Source organism: Triticum aestivum, chromosome 4D, assembly GCF_018294505.1.
Source record: "Triticum aestivum cultivar Chinese Spring chromosome 4D, IWGSC CS RefSeq v2.1, whole genome shotgun sequence".
Lineage (NCBI taxonomy): Eukaryota > Viridiplantae > Streptophyta > Magnoliopsida > Poales > Poaceae > Triticum > Triticum aestivum.
The window spans coordinates 457,782,357-457,800,468 of NC_057805.1; positions in this window are offsets into that span (position 1 = coordinate 457,782,357).

Here is an 18,112-nt window from a genome sequence, read left to right on the forward strand (position 1 = left end):
GTGTGTGTAACTCTATGGGACTAACCCTTTGCATGGGTGCCCCGGGGGGTTTATATAGGCCTACCCCCTGGGGGTACAATTGTAATCCGGCTGGGCGCGGGTCCCAGCCATCAGTGTTTGTGTTCGCCGGCTTCTCCGCCGGCCATTGGGGCCCGCCGACTGGTGGGTCCCGCCGGCTGCCGGCCTCTTGGTCGACAGGCCGGCCCCATCGCTTGGGGGTCTTGTCGGTGGCTGGTTACTGTTGCCTTGCCCCTGATGACGAGGGCTTTGTCGAGGTAAGCGTGGCTACAGTGTGCCGTCTTGCGGGCCCTCACTGTAGCCTTACCTCGTCTTGTCTCCTTAATGTGGCACATGTTTCGAGGGAGGGGGTAGCCGGCTCCCGGGGGCCGGCTACGCCCCTGGCCGACTGGGGGAGGCCGGACCGCCTTCGTGCATCTCTCTGGCTAAAGGGGCCCGCCGCCCGTGGGCCGTACTGGCGTCTGTCGTGGATGACGTTGAGGCCAACATGGCTACAGTGCCGATCGGACGGGAGATGGCTGACCCGTACGGCGTCCTGTGGCCATGCCTGCTTCGGGATTCGGGGGTAGTGGGCCGTACTGTGACCACGCCCCGGCTTGTCACCGTTATGTGGATGCAGTCTTGGTGGGTGCGATCTTGGCTGGCTTCTTGGAGTCGGTGTTCTTCATGGCCGGCTTTTGGGAGTCGGTCCTTTTGGAGCCGGCTTCCTGGAGTCGGCCATTTCGTAGCTTTCTTGGGGAAGGTTTCTGGGACTGGGTCGCCTTTTGAGAATCGGCTCCTGGGGTAGCCGGCCGGGGGAAGGCGGCCCAGTGCTTCAAATGCTTGAAGGCTCAAATGGCCTGATAATTTTTGAGGAGCCAGGGGGAGTCGATTAGGCTACCCGTGGCCATTTCCTCCGACAGTAGTCCCCGAAGCTGACTGAGCTTCGAGGTTGGGGGAAGTCCAGAAACTCGGTCAGCTTCCTATCTTGACAAGTCGGCAGCCGGGAGCCGGCTTCGATTGGGCGTGCCGTCTTGGCGAATTTTTCTAAGTCGAAAGGCGGGAGTCTGCCGGCGCGCTCACCGGGCCGCGGGCCGGCCGCTTGCCGCCTGCGAACCACGTGGCATCCCTTGGCTAAAAAGCCTACCAGCCCACGCGCGCGACGAGACGTCGCCGCAGGTCGGGGGCCCACCACTCCTACGCCCGGGCCCAGGCGCGGATTCTCTGCGGTCCAAAGCCGCCCGCACGTCTTCCTGCGGCAGTTTCCGCACGCCTTTAGGGCGTAATAATCGCGGGGCGCGGGGGGAGTGGGTGCAGTTAATCCCATGTCTCACCCCACGCCCTGCCTCCTCGGCTTCACCGTGCGAAGCTATAAGTAGGGGGAGGGGGGAAGCGGCAGGCGCTCGCACGCCCCTCTCCTCTCCGCCATCTTCTTCCTTCTGCTCTTTCTTGCAACAGCGCCTTGCCGCCGCACCGTTCTACCACTCGATTCTCCGCCGCCGCGCTCATTCTCGCCAGCCCTACGCCGCGATGCAGTACGGCGGGGATTGGGACGGCTCCAACGTCCATGAGGATCACGTCGAGTTCCTCCGCAAGACGCGGCGGCTGCCCGGCGCGGACAAGGTGCGGGTCCGTCTCGCGCCGGAGAAGGAGATCACGCCGGAGCCGGAGGAAGGCGAGCGGGTAGTCTTCCGCTCACATTTCTTGCGCGGCATCGGCTTGCCCGCGAGCGCCTTCTTCCGCTCCTTTCTTGAGTTCTACCAACTCCAGCCGCACCACCACACCCCAAACACGGTGGTGCTGCTGTCCGCCTTCGTCACCTTGTGCGAAGGCTACCTCGGCGTCCTCCCCACCCTCGAGCTCTGGGGGGAGTTCTTCCAGTCGAAGCTGGGCACGCGTATGTAGGGCATGCCGGCTCAGAGGGGCGCCTTCATCGCGATGTGGAGGGTGACTGCCGACAACCCCTTCCCCGTCATCACGCTGATCCAGTCGGTGAAGCTATGGCAGAAGTCATACTTCTATGTGAAGAACGTCGCCCCACAGGGCGACTACGTCAATTTGCCGGCTTACGAAGCCGGCCCACTGGCGGGCAGGCGGCCCCAGTGGTCCTATCGGGCCGTGACGCTGACGCCGGCTGGAGCCGCAGCTGTTGCCCGCCTGCGGGTGATGATCCAGTCAGAGGGCTTATCGGGGCCCGACCTGCTGGCCGTCTTCGTCACGCACCGGGTGCTCCCGCTCCAGAGCCGCCCTCATCTGATCTGTCAGATGAGCGGCCAGCTCAATCCGAGTCGGATGTGCACCAAAGACATGCCGCACGACGAAGTGGCCCATATGGTGAACTACCTTGCGAACTGCAAGCTCTCCGCAGAGTGGCAGTTTGGCCAGGAGCCGTATTGCCGAGCTCACCAGCCGCCCACGGTATGTTCTCTTTTTCTCTTTCTCCTCTCTCAGTTTTGTCGCCGAGTTCCTTTTGGCCGACTCTGACTAGTCGGCTTGTCTCGACAGAGCCCTCTTCTTCGGCCTGCCGGTGGGTCGGACGCGGAGCACCGATTCGTCCCCAACAGGGCGGAGCATGATCTGGAGGACCCCGACTTGGGGGCGGTCGCCATGGACGACAACACCGAGGCGGGCGGTGGCCAAGCCGGCTGCGAGGCAGGCAGCTCCAGGCTTGGAGTCAGCTTCGACGACTGGCCGGACGATGACGAGGCGGAAGGCGTCCCACGCCGCCAGCTGGCGCCTGGCCATGGCGCGGGTTCCTCCGCCGCGCCGCCTGCTCGGGGCGGCGGGCAAAAGCGTCGTGCCGCGCCGAGCTTGTTCGGCAGTCGGCCGAAGAAGCCCAGAGGCAGGGCAGCGGCAACCACGAGGGAGGAGGCGGCCGCGAAGGCGGCCTGCTTCCGCAGGGTGGTGAGGCAGCCGCAGACGGTGTCGGCGTAAGTATATACTCCTTCGTGCATCCTTTTTTCTTTTCTCTGGTAGTTCCTGAATCCTCGTCCTTTCTCCAAAAAAACAGAGCTCCATTGTCGCTCGAGCGGGCTGCTGCCGCCTCCGTCGTTGGGTCGCCGGGAGGATCTGGGAGCACTACTCGCTGCGTGGACCCCCGTGCCGATCTTCAGGCGGCGACGGAGCGGAACGCGCGGGAGGCGCGGGAGGTGGAGGCATTGAGGGCGGCCGCCGCCAAGGCGGCGCAGGAGGAGGAGGCGGCGAAGGTGCGCGCTGACGCCGCGGCCAAGGCCCAAGCGGAGGCTGCGGCTGCGGCGATGGCGGAGGGGGCCTTGCTGGTCACCCCACTGCGCGTCCCGGCGCCTGGGGCCCCAGAGCCCCCGCCAGAAGAAGCCGGCGGTGACCGGCCGAGGCTGGAGAGGGAGGACGACGTCGTCATCCTGGAGAGGGTGGCGGCACCGGCCCCGCCGACTGGGGCGACTCAAGGCGGCCGGCCTGACCTGCCGCCTGTGCAATCGGCCGGGGGCGAGCCGGCCGCGAGGGCTGATCTGGTGGTCCGGATGCCGTCGCGCCAGCGCACGGGGAAGGCCGCGTCAGAGCCGCAGAAGGCTGCATCAGAGCCACAGCCGGCCGCGGGCTCCAGCTCGTCGGCCCAGGATATGGAGGCGGCCAGCGCCAGCTCGAGGTGGACGCCGGGCGGAGGGACGACCGGGATGAATGTGGCCGCGCAGGACGTCCGGACCCGGCTTCAAGCCCAGGCTACGGCACTGAGGAAGTACAACGACGAGTTCCTTGCGACGCGGGCGGCCATCCGGGTTAGTCTTCTTGTCTTTGCTTTTTTGATCTTGATTTCTTCCGTGGGGGCACGTCAGCGCACCCACTGGGTGTAGTCCCCGTGTTCCGAGTCGGCTGCTGAGCAGGCGGCTTGGAACTTCCTAGCAGACCATGTGTTGCTATTCTTGTTCTCATTTGCTCTCCTGCCTGACTTGCAGGACTACCACAACCTCTACGCGGCTGCCTTCAACTCCCAGGCTCGGGAACTGACCCAGAAGACTGCTGACCTATCTGAGAGCCGGGGTAAGTGCTTCGTCCTTTATCTCATGTGGGGGCGCGTCAGCGCACCCACTGGGTGTAGTCCCCGAGATTCGGGCCGACTGCTGAGCAGTCGGGTCGGATGTTCCTTGACGACTTCTTCTTATTGCTTCTTCTTTCTCTGCCATCCCTGCAGCGGCCAACGCTAGTCTAAGGGAGCAGCTGGGAGGGTCTCAGGCCGCCCTTCGTGCTAAGGAGGCCGAGTTTGCCGCCTTGGCGCAGGAGCGTGACCGCCTGGCCAAGAGGTTGGCCGACCAGGAGGAGAGCCACAAGGCGGCCCTGAAGGCGGTGTAGGACAGCGAACCCGCCCTCCAGGCCGAGTACGAGACAGAGGCGGCTATCTGGGCCGAAGCGAAGCAGACGCTGATCAGTGGCTATGGCCAGATCGAAGATTTGGTTGACGGTAAGCCGCCTTCTTCTTCGTCCTTTCTTGCCGCTTGCATTTTTGGCTCGTTTTCTGACTTGGTGTTTTCTCTTCTTTCTCTTTCTTTCTTGCGCAGAGTACGTCCCTGGCTACTCTACCGCCGCCAACCAGATCATCGAGGCCCGCCGTGAGGCACGGAGGCAGGCTGGCGCCGAGATTGCGCCAAACGCTCGCCGGTCGCTGGAGGAGTAGCTCTTGGCGATCCAGGCCCGCCTCCAGCTGGCTCATCGCCTGCTCCGCTGGCTTCAACGTGTCGAGGCGCAGATGTTGGCCGCCCTCTGGCCTGGCGAAGTGGTTCCCCGCACCCCCAGTCGGACTGCCGACTGGCTGGAGGTGGCGGTCGGCCGCTTCGAAGCCTGGAAGGCTTCGGCGGCTCGGTCCGGCGCCAGGCGGGCGCTGGAGTTCGTCAAGGCCTGGTATCCCGGGCTGAGTCTGGACCAGCTGGCTACCTGGCGGCAGCAGGCCGACACGGAGCTGGAGCTGGCGCGGCCGGCTATCACCCGGCGGGCTTCAGCGGTCGCCGACTACACCGACACCAGCGCCTTCGCCCCTGAGGTGGATGACAACGGTGTTGCCCAGCCGGAGGAATGGTTCGGGCTGAACCCGGCAGACAGCGAAGACTCGGCGGAGGAGATCGACTCCAGCGACAAGGGCGAAGAGGAGGAGGAGGAGGGTGAAGACACCGGGCCGGATGGTGGAGCAGCCGGCCAGCCTCAGCTTGACCGTGCCTCCAGCAACACGGCACGCGCGGGTGCACCGCCTGCCGCCGGCGATGATCAAGCCGAGACCCGCCAGCCGGCCACCCGTTCAGCTGGTGACGCCATCTCTACCGACCAGCCCGGCTCCCACACCGCGCCTTTAGTCTAGTCTGCTATCTTTATTTTCCTGTCTTATCACTTTTAGAACAATATTTTGTTAAGTTTGCACAATTCCACCCACTGGTGGTGTATTCGAACTATGTTGATTGCCGGCCTGTTGGGGGCTTTATATGTAGATATGACTATGCATGTGTTTGGCTTTTCCTTGTTCTTTGCTTTGCATCCTTCTACTGTTTCCTTTGCCGCCCTCCCTTGGTTGCCGCCTCCCCAGTCTGACAGTTGCTCTGCAATCTGTGGCTGGAGAAGTGCTTGGCCAATTGGGAGGGCAAGTACTCTAGCTTTGTTGGATTATAGCGAAGTGTTTGGGAAGCCGGCCAGCAGGCTGTTCTGACAGCCGACAAGCGTGGTTGGAGGCCGTCTTTTCGCTATACAAGTTCATTAGTCCTTAGCCGTTTTTCGTGTGGGCATCCTTTCTGCCTTGGCTCTTGCTAGTCGGTCAGTCGGTTCTTCGAGCTGCGACTTTCAACAAGAGAGGACTCGGGAGCCGGCACACTACTTGTCTGACTTCAGGTAGAACTTTAATATAGCTTAAGGCGGCCAGTCCCCGGGCCGACTAGTCGAACCCGGTGCCAGACAGAAAATCAAATGTAATAATACATTCATGGATATGACACTCGTCACTCACAGATAAATGAAGGCAGTCCCCGAGTGCCCCTCGGGGGGCCTGTTGTTTTCGTACTTAATACAAAAGGGTAGCATGATACATACTGCTTTTAATTGTAAAATTTTCTCAGGAGGTTCGCGTTCCATGGTCGCTCCGACTCCTTGCCAGAATCATCCCTCTTGCATGCTCTTGGTTTTTGCGCGTCGATCAGGTAGTAGGAGTCGTTGCCTAGTGCCTTGCTGATGACGAAAGGGCCTTCCCAAGGGGCCGAGAGCTTGTGCTGGCCGGCTGTTCGCTGGATCAGCCGAAGCACAAGGTCGCCCTCCTGGAAAGATCCTGGCTTGACCTTGCGGTTGTGGTAACGGCGCAACCCCTGCTGGTAGATGGCGGACCGACTGAGTGCTAACAGCTGGCCTTCTTCCAGCAAGTCGACACCGTCTTCTCTCGCTTCCTTGGCCTCCGCCTCCGTGTGCATAGTGACCCGAGGCGAGTCGAACTCGATGTCGGTTGGGATGACGGCCTCGGCACCATATACAAGGAAGAACGGAGTGAAGCCGGTTGACTTGTTAGGGGTAGTACGCAGACTCCAGAGGACAGCTGGCAGCTCATCGAGCCAGCAGCCGGCTGATCGCTCGAGTGGTGCGACCAGTCGGGGCTTGATGCCAGAGAGGATGAGTTCATTTGCTCGCTTGACCTAGCCGTTTGACTGCGGGTGGGCAATGGACGCTAAGTCCAGTCGGGTACCCTGCGTCGCGCAGAAACGTGCCAGTGCTCCTTTGGCAAAGTTTGTGCCATTGGTCGGTGATGATGCTGTGCGGTATGCCGTACCGAGTAGTGATGTCGGTGATGAACGTCACGGCAGTCGGCCCGTTCAGCTTCTTGATCGACGTCGCTTCGATCCACTTGGTAAACTTGTCCACGGCGACAAGCAGATGTGTCAAGCCGCCACGGGCTGTCTTGAATGGGCCCACCATGTCCAGTCCCCAGACGGCAAAGGGCCAGGTGAGGGGAATGGTCTTGAGTGCAGAAGCCGGCTGGTGTTGCTTGGAACTGAAGACTTGGCATCCTCTGCAGCTCTTGACTATTTCTTTGGCATCTTCCAAAGCAGTCGGCCAAAAGAAACCGTGGCGGAAAGCTTTGGCCACAAGTAATCTTGAGGCTGCGTGGTGGCCGCATTCGCCTTGATGGATATCCTTGAGGATTGCCACTCCTTTCTCTGGCTCGACGCAGCGTTTGAAGACTCCAGTGACGCTGCGCTTGACAAGCTCTCTGTTTATTATTGCATATGCTCCGGCTCGTCGTTGCACTAGTCTTGCTGAGATCTCATCAGCAGGCGGCTCTCTGTTGACTAGGAATTTGAGGATGGGCTGGGCCCATGATGGAGCTGTGACTTCTTCTACTGTTAGTACGGCCACCATGACTCGGGTGGGTGGGTCGGGTGGTGTGGAATTGGAGTCGGCCACCGCTTCTTGTGTTGCTGCAGTCCCCGGGCCGACTGCTGCAGTCCCCGGGCCGGGTTCTGAAGTCCCCAGGCCGGGTGCGACTACGGCAGTCCCTGGGCCGGTTGTCAAAGTCCCCGTGCCGCCTGCGGGGTTCCTCCAGTCGGATCCGGCTGCATCGGGGACAGGCGGTACGAAGATAGAGTCCAACTCTGGAGACGGCTTGATGGACGGCTTGAGGAGGCGCTGGAGGGAGACACCGATCGGTATAGCCTATCGGGTGGAGCCGATCCGTGCCAGGGCATCTGCTTGGTCGTTGTCGGCCCTTGGTACGTGAAGGAACTCGCACCCTTCGAAGTACCCACTGATCTGCTGGACGAGGAATCGATAGCTCGCCATGTTTGCATCCTTGGCGTCCCAGTCGCCAGATGACTGCTGGACCACCAAGTCTGAGTCGCCATAACACAGGATCCGGTGTATGCCGAGTTCTTTGGCTAGCCGGAGCCCATGTATGAGCGCCTCGTACTCTGCCACGTTGTTGGAGGCGGCGAAGTGGATTTGCATCGTGTATCTGAGTTTGTCGCCTTTGGGAGAGGTGAGGACGATGCCGGCTCCCAAGCCGGTGCGCATCTTGGACCCGTCGAAGTGCATCCGCCAATGGGTAGAGTCGGGAGCCGGCGGTAAGTACTGGGTCTCGGCCCAGTCGACGAGGAAGTCGGCCAATGCTTGGGACTTGATGGCGGTGCGGGGTTGGTAGAAGATTGTGTACGGTGCCAATGCAATGGCCCATTTAGCCACCCGGCCGGATGCATCCCGGCTGCCTATGATCTCGGCAAGCGGAGCGGTGCACACGACCGTGATGGGATGACTTGGAAGTAGGGCTTCAGCTTCATGGCGGCGAAGTACACCCCATAGCACATCTTCTGGTAGTGCGGGTAGTTTTGCTTTGAGCTGGATAGTACTTTGCTTAGATAATACACCGGTCTTTGGACTAGCTGGGCTCGGCCTTCTTCCGGGCGCTGGACCACGACAACTGTACTGACCACTCGGCTAGTCGCGGCAATGTAGAGGAGCATGGGCTCCTTCTCAGTCGGCGCCACCAGGACAGGTGGAGTGGTCAGCATCTTCTTCAGCTCATGGAAGGCTTGGTCGGCTTGGTCATTCAACTCGAAGTGAGTGGACTTCTTCATGAGTCGGTACAGGGGGAGAGCCTTCTCTCCTAGTCGGCTGATAAAGCGGTTTAAGTAGGCCAGGCACCCAGTGAACTTCTGCACATCTCGCAATTTGGTGGGAATCTCCATCCTCTCGATGGCCTTGATCTTCACAGGGTTGCACTCGATGCCGCGTTCGGAGACCAGAAAGCCTAGCAGCTGGCCGGCCGGTACTCCGAACACGCATTTCTCGGGGTTGAGCTTGATCTGGAATCGACACAAGTTCGCAAATGTTTCTTTGAGGTCCTCCAGCAGGGTGCCGCGCTTCTCTGTCTTCACCACAATGTCGTCTACGTAGACGTGGGCATTTCTGCCGAGTTGCTTGAGGAGGCATTTCTGGATGCAACGCTGAAAAGTGGCACCGGCATTCCTTAAGCCGAATGTCATAGTCAGGTAACAGAAAGCTCCAAATGGTGTGATGAAGGCAGTCTTCAGGCGGTCTACTGGGTCCAACTTGATTTGATGGTACCCTGAGTAGGCATCCAAAAAACTCAACAGCTCGCATCCGGCCGTGGAGTCTATCACTTGGTCAATCCGTGGCAAAGCAAACGGATCTTTGGGGCAGACCTTGTTGAGGCTGGTGTAGTCTATACACATGCGCCACTTGTTGTTCTTCTTCAATACCAAGACTGGGTTGGCAAGCCACTCTGGAAAAAATACTTCCATAATAAAGCCAGCAGCGAGGAGCCGGGCTATCTCTTCTCCTACGATTCTTCGCTTCTCTTCTAACAGTCGGCGGAGGGGCTGCTTGACCGGCTTCGCGTCGGCTCGGACGTGTAATTTGTGCTCGGCGAAATCCTTCGGGACACCCGGCATGTCCTTTGGGGACCATGCAAAGACGTCACGATTCTCACGGAGGAAGTCGACGAGCTCGCCTTCCTATTTACTGTCCAGGTTTGCCCCAATGACAGCAAACGTTTCCGGATTCTCCGGGTCCCGAGGTATCTTCTTCGTCTCCTTGGCTGGCTGGAAGGAGCCCTGTGCATCATAATCTTTGGGGTTGGGGGACAAGGCCGGCTGCTTGCCGGCCATGGCCACAACCCGTTCCAGCATCTTCTTCTCTTCTGCCACTACGAGGGACTCGGCCAGCTGACTGCTGGCCATAGCGCACTCGATGGACTTCTTGTAGTCGCCGGCTACAGTGATGACCCCCTTTGAGCTCGGCATCTTCATCTTTAGGTAGGCGTAGTGGGGCACAACCATGAACTTGGCCAGAGCAGGTCGGCCAAGCAAAGCATGGTAGGGGTTCTCCAGATCCACTACCTCAAACCAGATCGCTTCTCGGCGAAAATGATCCTTGTCTCCGAAGAGAACATCCATCTTGATCTTGCCGATCGGGGAACAAGACAAGCCGGGCACGATGCCATGGAACACGGTCCGGCTTGGCATGAGCTGCTTCGCCTTGATGTTCAGCTTCCCCATGGTATCGCGGTACAATATATTGATACTGCTTCCGCCATCAATCAGGACGCGGGAGAATCGGGTAGCTCGCCTCTCCGTCGCGAGGGTGACATCCAAGACTAGTGCATAGGAGCTAGGGGATGGCATCACCTCTGGGTGGTCGGCCTGGCTCCAGTTGATGGGCTTCTTGGACCAGTGCATGAACTCGGGGGTGCTAGAGGCGACTGCGTTGACCTCTTGGTGCTGACGGCGCCGACTACGCTTGTCTTCAACTTGGCTTGTGAAGATGACGTAGGCGGCGTGCTCTTCAGGGAACTCATCTTGAATGGCTCCCACTGCTGGTCGAGCTGCCGGCTGCTGGGGGGCTGGAGGCGGCGGGCCGGGAGGCGGAGGCGGCACCAGCCCCTCGCCCTTGGAGATTCGCGTGAGCCAGTGGCACTTTCGGGTCATGTGGTTGGACGGCTTCGCGCCGCTGTGGAACTTGCAGGGGGCGTCGAGAGTGTGCTCGTAGGAGAAAGCCGGTTGCCAAGCCGGCCTGCCACCCTTCTTCTTGGGAGCGGGCCGCTCTTCGGGCTGCTCGCCTTCAACTGTGGCCACTTGCCGACTGGTGGACGGCGGCATAGGGGCCTTGCGCTTGTGATCGTTCTGGTAGGGGCACCGATTGGAGTCGCCAGCCGGCGTCTTGGGAGCCGGCGCGATCACCTTCCCACAGGCGTCCAGTCGAAGCTCGGTCTTCATAGAGGAGTCGGCCGTGGCGTACTTGTCCGCGATGATCAGTAGTTCGTCGAGGGTAGCCGGCTCGTCACAGAGGAGTCAGTGCTTGAGGAGGGTGCCCTCTCGGCACCCTGCGGTGAAGTACTCGATGGCCCAAACCTCGTGCACCCCCTCGCAGGAGTTGCGGAGCTCGGCCCACCGCGTGAGGTAGTTGTGGGCCGACTCGTTTGGCCCTTGGACGCATAGGGAGAGTTGGCGAGGCTTGGGAGGCCGCTTGTACGTGCTGGTGAAGTTACGGACAAAGACTTCCGTGAAGTCCAGCTAGCTGTTGATGCTGTAGGGCTTGAGGCTGTTGAGCCAGGTGCGCGCCGTGCCCTGTAGCATGAGGGGGACGTACTTCACGGCTACGCGCCGATTGCCGTTGGCTATGCTGACAGCAGTAGAGTAGTCGATGAGCCAATCTTCCGGCTTCACAGAGCCGTTGTACTTAGGCATGTCTCTGGGGAGCGAGAACCCTTTGGGGAAGGGCTCGTCGCGGATGCGGGGGCCAAAGCATGGCGGGCCGACATCATCTTCTTCTTCTAGCACCAGGGACCGAGCCAGGCGGTCGATCCGGTGGCGGGCGTCGTTCTCGCCGACTCCTTCACGGTCGCCTAGTCGGCCAGCAAGAGTCGGATGCGTGACAGGCGGCGGGGTGGGGTATCTCTCCCCTCGAGCCGGGGGAGGAGGCGGATTCCTTTGGCGCTCCACCGCTCGAGGGCGGCCTTCCGCATTGCGCTCGATGGTGATACGAGTCCGGCTGTGGCTAGCAGCCGGCTCCTTGTCTTTCCTCACGCGGGTGCCGCTCGCAGTCGGCGACCGGGATGTCACGGCGTGCTCCCGACGCGGGGGAGGACTCTCAGCGCGGGCGCCGGCTTCGTGCCGTTCTGCGGCCGCGTCGATCAGCTGCTGGATCCGCCTTGTCATGTAGGGGAGCTCATCGGCTCCCAGCCCATTTAGCTCTTCAGCGGCCGCCTGAGCAGCTCGCAGATTCTCGAGCGAGGTGGCGTAGACAGGGCGGTCTGCCCCCAGCATGCTGGCGATAGCCGCACCGTGCTTCTGGACGAAGCCGGCTCGGCTCGGCCCGCCACGAGGCGGCGTGCCAAAGGCGGCGCGGTTGACTTCGCGCTGGTGAGCCTTGGTGAGGCGTCTCATGGAGGCTATCTTTTGGCCTTCCGTGATGAGGGCGAGGCGGCGTGCCTCCAAGGTCTCGGCGTCGGCGTCGGCCGGGATGGGGACGGATAAGTCGTGCATCGCCGGTTGCAGGGCGTCGTGGGCGTTCTCGCCCGAGTTGGCGACGTGGCTGATGACCAACACTTCGGTGACAGCGCTGCTGCCGCTGTCAGCTCGAGGGAGAGGGTCGTCGAAGACCACCACGTCGGACGGGTAGGCGTCGAGCGTTGCCGTGTCGGAATCGACAAGCATCGGGTCGGTGGAGCCGACTGACTCCATGTCTACAGCAGGCTCGCTGGAGATGTGAAGTTGGTCGAGGAGGCTGACGAGGCGGCTCTCGGGGTAGTCCGTGCCCGCGTCGGATGCGGGCTCGTCGGAGATGCGAGTCTCGCCGAGCAGATCGGCAAGGCAGCTCGCTGCGCAGGCGTCGTCGACGCCTTGCAGCGCGTCAGGGCAAACGCCATCGGGCGTAGCAGGCTAGCTGTGCTCGCGGGGGAGAAAAAGGGTTCCCGTCCAGAACAGGTCTCCGGACGACGGTGCACCTGGCCCCACGGTGGGCGCCAAATGTCGGGTGGTAGGTGCGACATATGCCAACGGGTGGGTTATCATTGTGGGAGCCAGTAAGACATCGCCGGTGCCTGGAAACGGGATGAGGCGAAGACATGCACACCGGCGAATCTTACCCAGGTTCGGGGCTCTCCGTAGAGATAACACCCCTAGTCCTGCTCTGCGGGGTCTCCGCATGATCACTAGATCAAAACGAGTAGCAACAAGTGCTCCTTGAGTTGTCGGATTCAAGGGAGAAGAAGAGCAAGGCTAGCTCTCACATTCCTCTCTATATGGTGTGTGTGTAACTCTATGGGACCAACCCTTTGCATGGGTGCCCCGGGGGGTTTATATAGGCCTACCCCCCGGGGGTACAATTGTAATCCGGCTGGGCGCGGGTCCCAGCCGTCAGTGGCTGTGTTCGCCGGCTTCTCCGCCGGCCATTGGGGCCCGCCGACTGGTGGGTCCCGCCGGCTGCCGGCCTCTTGGTCGACAGGCCGGCCCCACCGCTTGGGGGTCTTGTCGGCGGCTGGTTACTGTTGCCTTGCCCCTGATGACGAGGGCTTTGTCAAGGTAAGCGTGGCTACAGTGTGCCGTCTTGCGGGCCCTCACTGTAGCCTTACCTCGTCTTGTTTCCTTAATGTGGCACATGTTTCGAGGGAGGGGGTAGCCGGCTCCCGGGGGCCGGCTACGCCCCTGGCCGACTGGGGGAGGCCGGACCGCCTTTGTGCATCTCTCTGGCTAAAGGGGCCCGCCGCCCGTGGGCCGTACTGGCATCTGTCGTGGATGACGTTGAGGCCAACATGTCTACAGTGCCGAGCCGGATGGGAGATGGCTGACCCGTACGGCGTCCTGTGGCCATGCCTGCTTCGGGATTCGGGGGTAGTGGGTCGTACTGTGACCACGCCCCGTCTTGTCACCATTATGTGGACGCAGTCTTGGTGGGTGCGATCTTGGCCGGCTTCTTGGAGTCGGTGTCCTTCATGGCCGGCTTTTGGGAGTCGGTCCTTTTGGAGCCGGCTTCCTGGAGTCGGCCATTTCGTAGCTTTCTTGGGGAAGGTTTCTGGGACTGGGTCGCCTTCTGAGAATCGGCTCCTGGGGTAGCCGGACGGGGGAAGGCGGCCCAGTGCTTCGAATGCTTGAAGGCTCAAATGGCCTGATAATTTTTGAGGAGCCAGGGGGAGTCGGTTAGGCTACCCGTGGCCATTTACTCCGAAAACTATAAGCCTTGCAAGCAATGTGACTAATGAGTTACTTGCGGGATGATGCATTGCGGAACGAGTAAAGAGACTTGCCAGTAACGAGATTGAACTAGGTATGATGATACCGACGATCGAATCTCGGCAAATAACATAACAAGGACAAAGGGAACAACGTATGTTGTTATGGATAAAGATCTTCGTAGAATATGTGGGAGCCAATATGAGCATCCAGGTTCCGCTATTGGTTACTGACCGGAGAGGTGTGTCGGTCATGTCTACATAGTTCTCGAACCCGTAGGGTCCGCACGCTTAACGTTCGATGACGATTTTATGTTGTATGAGTTATGTGATTTGATGACCGAATGTTGTTCGGAGTCCCGGATGAGATCACGGACATGATGAGGAGTCTCGAAATGGTCGAGAGGTAAATATTCATATATAGGACGATAGTATTTGGACACCGGAAGTGTTTCGGGGGTACCAGGTACGTATCGGGTCACCGGAAAGGGGTTCCGGGCACCCCCGGCCAAGATATGGGCCTTATTGGGCCTAGGGCGGGAAAAACCAGCCCCTAGTGGGATGGTGCACCCCATACATGGCCGAATAGGGGGGAAGAGGGGAAAGGGAGAGGAGAGAAAGGAAGGGGGCAATTCGGCCTCCCCTTTCCTTCTCTCCCCCTCCTCTTTCCTTCTCTCTCCGGAAAACATGGAAAGGGGGAGGCCGAATATGATTAGGCCCCAAGTAGGATTCCTCCTACTTGGGGCGCACCTCCTGCCGCTCCCTCCCCCTCCCACCTATATATATATGTGGGGGGGGGGGGGCACTGCTAGAACACACAAAATTGTTTCCTAGCCATGTGCGGTGCCCTCCTCCACAGTTTACGCCTCCGGGCATATTCTCGCGGTGCTTAGGCAAAGCCCTGTGCAGATAACTTCATCATCACTGTCGCCACGCTATCGTGCTGACGGAACTCATCTACTTCCTCGATGCTCTACTGGGTCAGGAGTTCGAGGGACGTCATCGAGCTGAACGTGTGCAGAACTCGGAGGTGCCGTATGTTCGGTACTTGCATCGGTTGTATCGTGAAGACGTTCGACTACATCAACTGAGTTAACCTAACGCTTCCGCTTTCGGTCTACGAGGGTACGTGGACATACTCTCCCGTATCGTTGCTATGCATCACCTAGTTAGATCTTGCGTGATCGTAGGATTTTTTTTGAAATACTACGTTCCCCATCAGTGGCATCCGAGCTAGGTCTATGCGTAGATGTTATATGCACGATTAGAACACAAAGAGTTGTGGGTGATAATAGTCATACTGCTTAGCAGCAACGTCTAACTTTGATTCAGCGGTATTGTTGGATGAAGCGGCCCTGACTGACATTACATGACCACGTTCATGAGACTGGTTCTACCGACGTGCTTTGCACACAGGTGGCTGGCGGGTGTCCATTTCTCATACTTTAGTTGAATCGAGTTTGACTACGCCCGGTCCTTGTTGAAGGTTACGGTTCTTGCTAGAAGCCCGTAGCAGCCACGTAAAACTTGCAACAACAAAGTAGAGGACGTCTAACTTGTTTTTGCAGGGCATGTTGTGATGTGATATGGTCAAGACGTGATGAGATATAAATTGTTGTATGAGATGATCATGTTTTTAGTTATCGGTAACTGGCAGGAGCCTTATGGTTGTCTCTTTATTGCATAAGATGCAAGCGCCATATAATTGCTTTACGCTATCGCTATGCGATAGCAATAGTTGCAAAAGCAATAGTTGGCGAGATGACCATGTGACGACACGTTGATAAAGATCAAGATGATGGAGATCATGGTGTCATGCCGGTGACGATGGAGATCATGACGGTACTTTGGAGATGGAGATCAAAGGCACAAGATGATGATGGCCATATCATGTCACATATTTTGATTGCATGTGATGTTTATCTTTTATGCATCTTATTTTGCTTAGTACGACGGTAGCATTATGAGATGATACCTTACTAAAATTTCAAGGAATAAGTGTTCTCCCTGAGTATGCACCGTTGCGACAGTTCTTCGTGTTGAGACACCACATGATGATTCGGTGTGATAAGCTCTACGTTCACATACAGCGGGTGCAAGCCAGTTTTGCACATCCAGAATACTGGGATTAAACTTGACAAGCCTAGCATATGCAGATATGGCCTCGGAACACTGAGACCGAAAGGTCGAACGTGAATCATACAGTAGATATGATCAACATAGTGATGTTCACCATTGAAAGCTACTCCATCTCACGTGATGATCGGACATGGTTTAGTTGATATGGATCACATGATCATTTAGATGACTAGAGGGTCTATCTAAGTGGGAGTTCTTTAGTAATATGATTAATTGAACTTAAATTTATCATGAACTTAGTCCTGATAGTATTTGCATATCTATGTTGTAGATCAATTGCTCGCATATAGCTTCCCCGTTTTATTTATGATATGTTCCTAAAACTAAGTTGAAAGTTGAAAGTAGCAATGATGCGGACTAGGTCTGTGATCTGAGGATTATCCTCATTGCTGCCCAGAAGAATTATGTCCTTGATGCACCGCTAGGTGACAGAACTATTACAGGAGCAGATGCAGACGTTATGAACGTTTGACAAGCTCGATATGATGACTACTTGATAGTTTAGTGCACCATGCTTTACTGCTTAGAACCGGGACTTCAAAAATGTTTTCAAATGTCACAGAGCATATGAGATGTTCCAAGAGCTAAAATTGGTATTTCAGACTCATGCCCGAGTCGAGAGGTATGAGACCTCTGACAAGTACTTTTCCTACTAGATGGAGGAGAATAGCTCAACCAGTGAGCATGTGCTTAGAATGACTGAGTACTACAATCGCTTGAATCAAGTGCGAGTTAATCTTCCAGATAAGGTAGTGATTGACAGAGTTCTCTAGTCACTATCACCAAGTTACTGGAACTTCGTGATGAACTATAATATGCAAGGGATGACGAAAACGAATCCTCGAGCTCTTCATAATGCTGAAATCATCGAAGGTAGAAATCAAGAAAAGCATCAAGTGTTCATGGTTGTAAAAGGGCAAGGGAAAGAAAGGGAACTTCAAGAAGAATGACAAGCAAGTTGCCACTCCCATGAAGAAGCCCAAAGCTAGACCCAAGCCTGAAACTGAGTGCTTCTACTGCAAAGGAAATGGTCACTGGAAGCGAAACTTGTTGGAAATATGACCTAGAGGCAATAATAAATGGTTATTATTATATTTCTTTGTTCATGGTAACTGTCTATTGTTCATGATATAATTGTATTGTCCGGAAATCGTAATACATGTGTGAATACATAGACCACAAAGTGTCCCTAGTAAGCCTCTAGTTGACTAGCTCGTTGATCAACAGATAGTCATGGTTTCCTGACTATGGACATTGGATGTCATTGATAACGGGATCACATCATTAGGAGAATGATGTGATGGACAAGACCCAATCCTAAGCATAGCATAAAAGATCGTGTAGTTTCGTTTGCTAGAGCTTTTCCAATGTCAAGTATCTTTTCCTTAGACCATGAGATCGTGCAACTCCCGGACACCGTAGGAGTGCTTTGGGTGTGCCAAACGTCACAACGTAACTGGGTGACTATAAAGGTGCACTACGGGTATCTCCGAAAGTGTCTGTTGGGTTGGCATGGATCGAGACTGGGATTTGTCACTCCGTGTGACGGAGAGGTATCTCTGGGCCACTCGGTAATGCATCATCATAATGAGCTCAATGTGACTAAGGCGTTAGTCACGGGATCATGCATTGCGGTACGAGTAAAGAGACTTGCCGGTAACGAGATTGAACAAGGTATTGGGATACCGACGATCGAATCTCGGGCAAGTAACATACCGATTGACAAAGGGAATTGCATACGGGATTGATTGAATCCTCGACACCGTGGTTCATCCGATGAGATCATCGTGGAACATGTGGGAGCCAACATGGGTATCCAGATCCCGCTGTTGGTTATTGACCGGAGAGGCGTCTCGGTCATGTCTGCATGTCTCCCGAACCCGTAGGGTCTACACACTTAAGGTTCGGTGACGCTAGGGTTGTAGAGATATATGTATGCGGAAACCTGAAAGTTGTTCGGAGTCCCGGATGAGATCCCGGACGTCACGAGAGGTTCCGGAATGGTCCGGAGGTGAAGAATTATATATAGGAAGTCCAGTTTCGGCCACCGGGAAAGTTTCGGGGGTTACCTGTATTGTACCGGGACCACCGGAAGGGTCCCGGGGGTCCACCGGGTGGGGCCACCTATCCCGGAGGGCCCCATGGGCTGAAAGTGGAAGGGAACCAGCCCCTAGTGGGCTGGGCGCCCCCCATGGGCCTCCCCCATGCGCCTAGGGTTGGGAACCCTAGGGTGGGGGGGCTTCCCCCTTGCCTTGGGGGGAAAGGCAACCCCTTCCCCCCTTTGGCCGCCGCCCC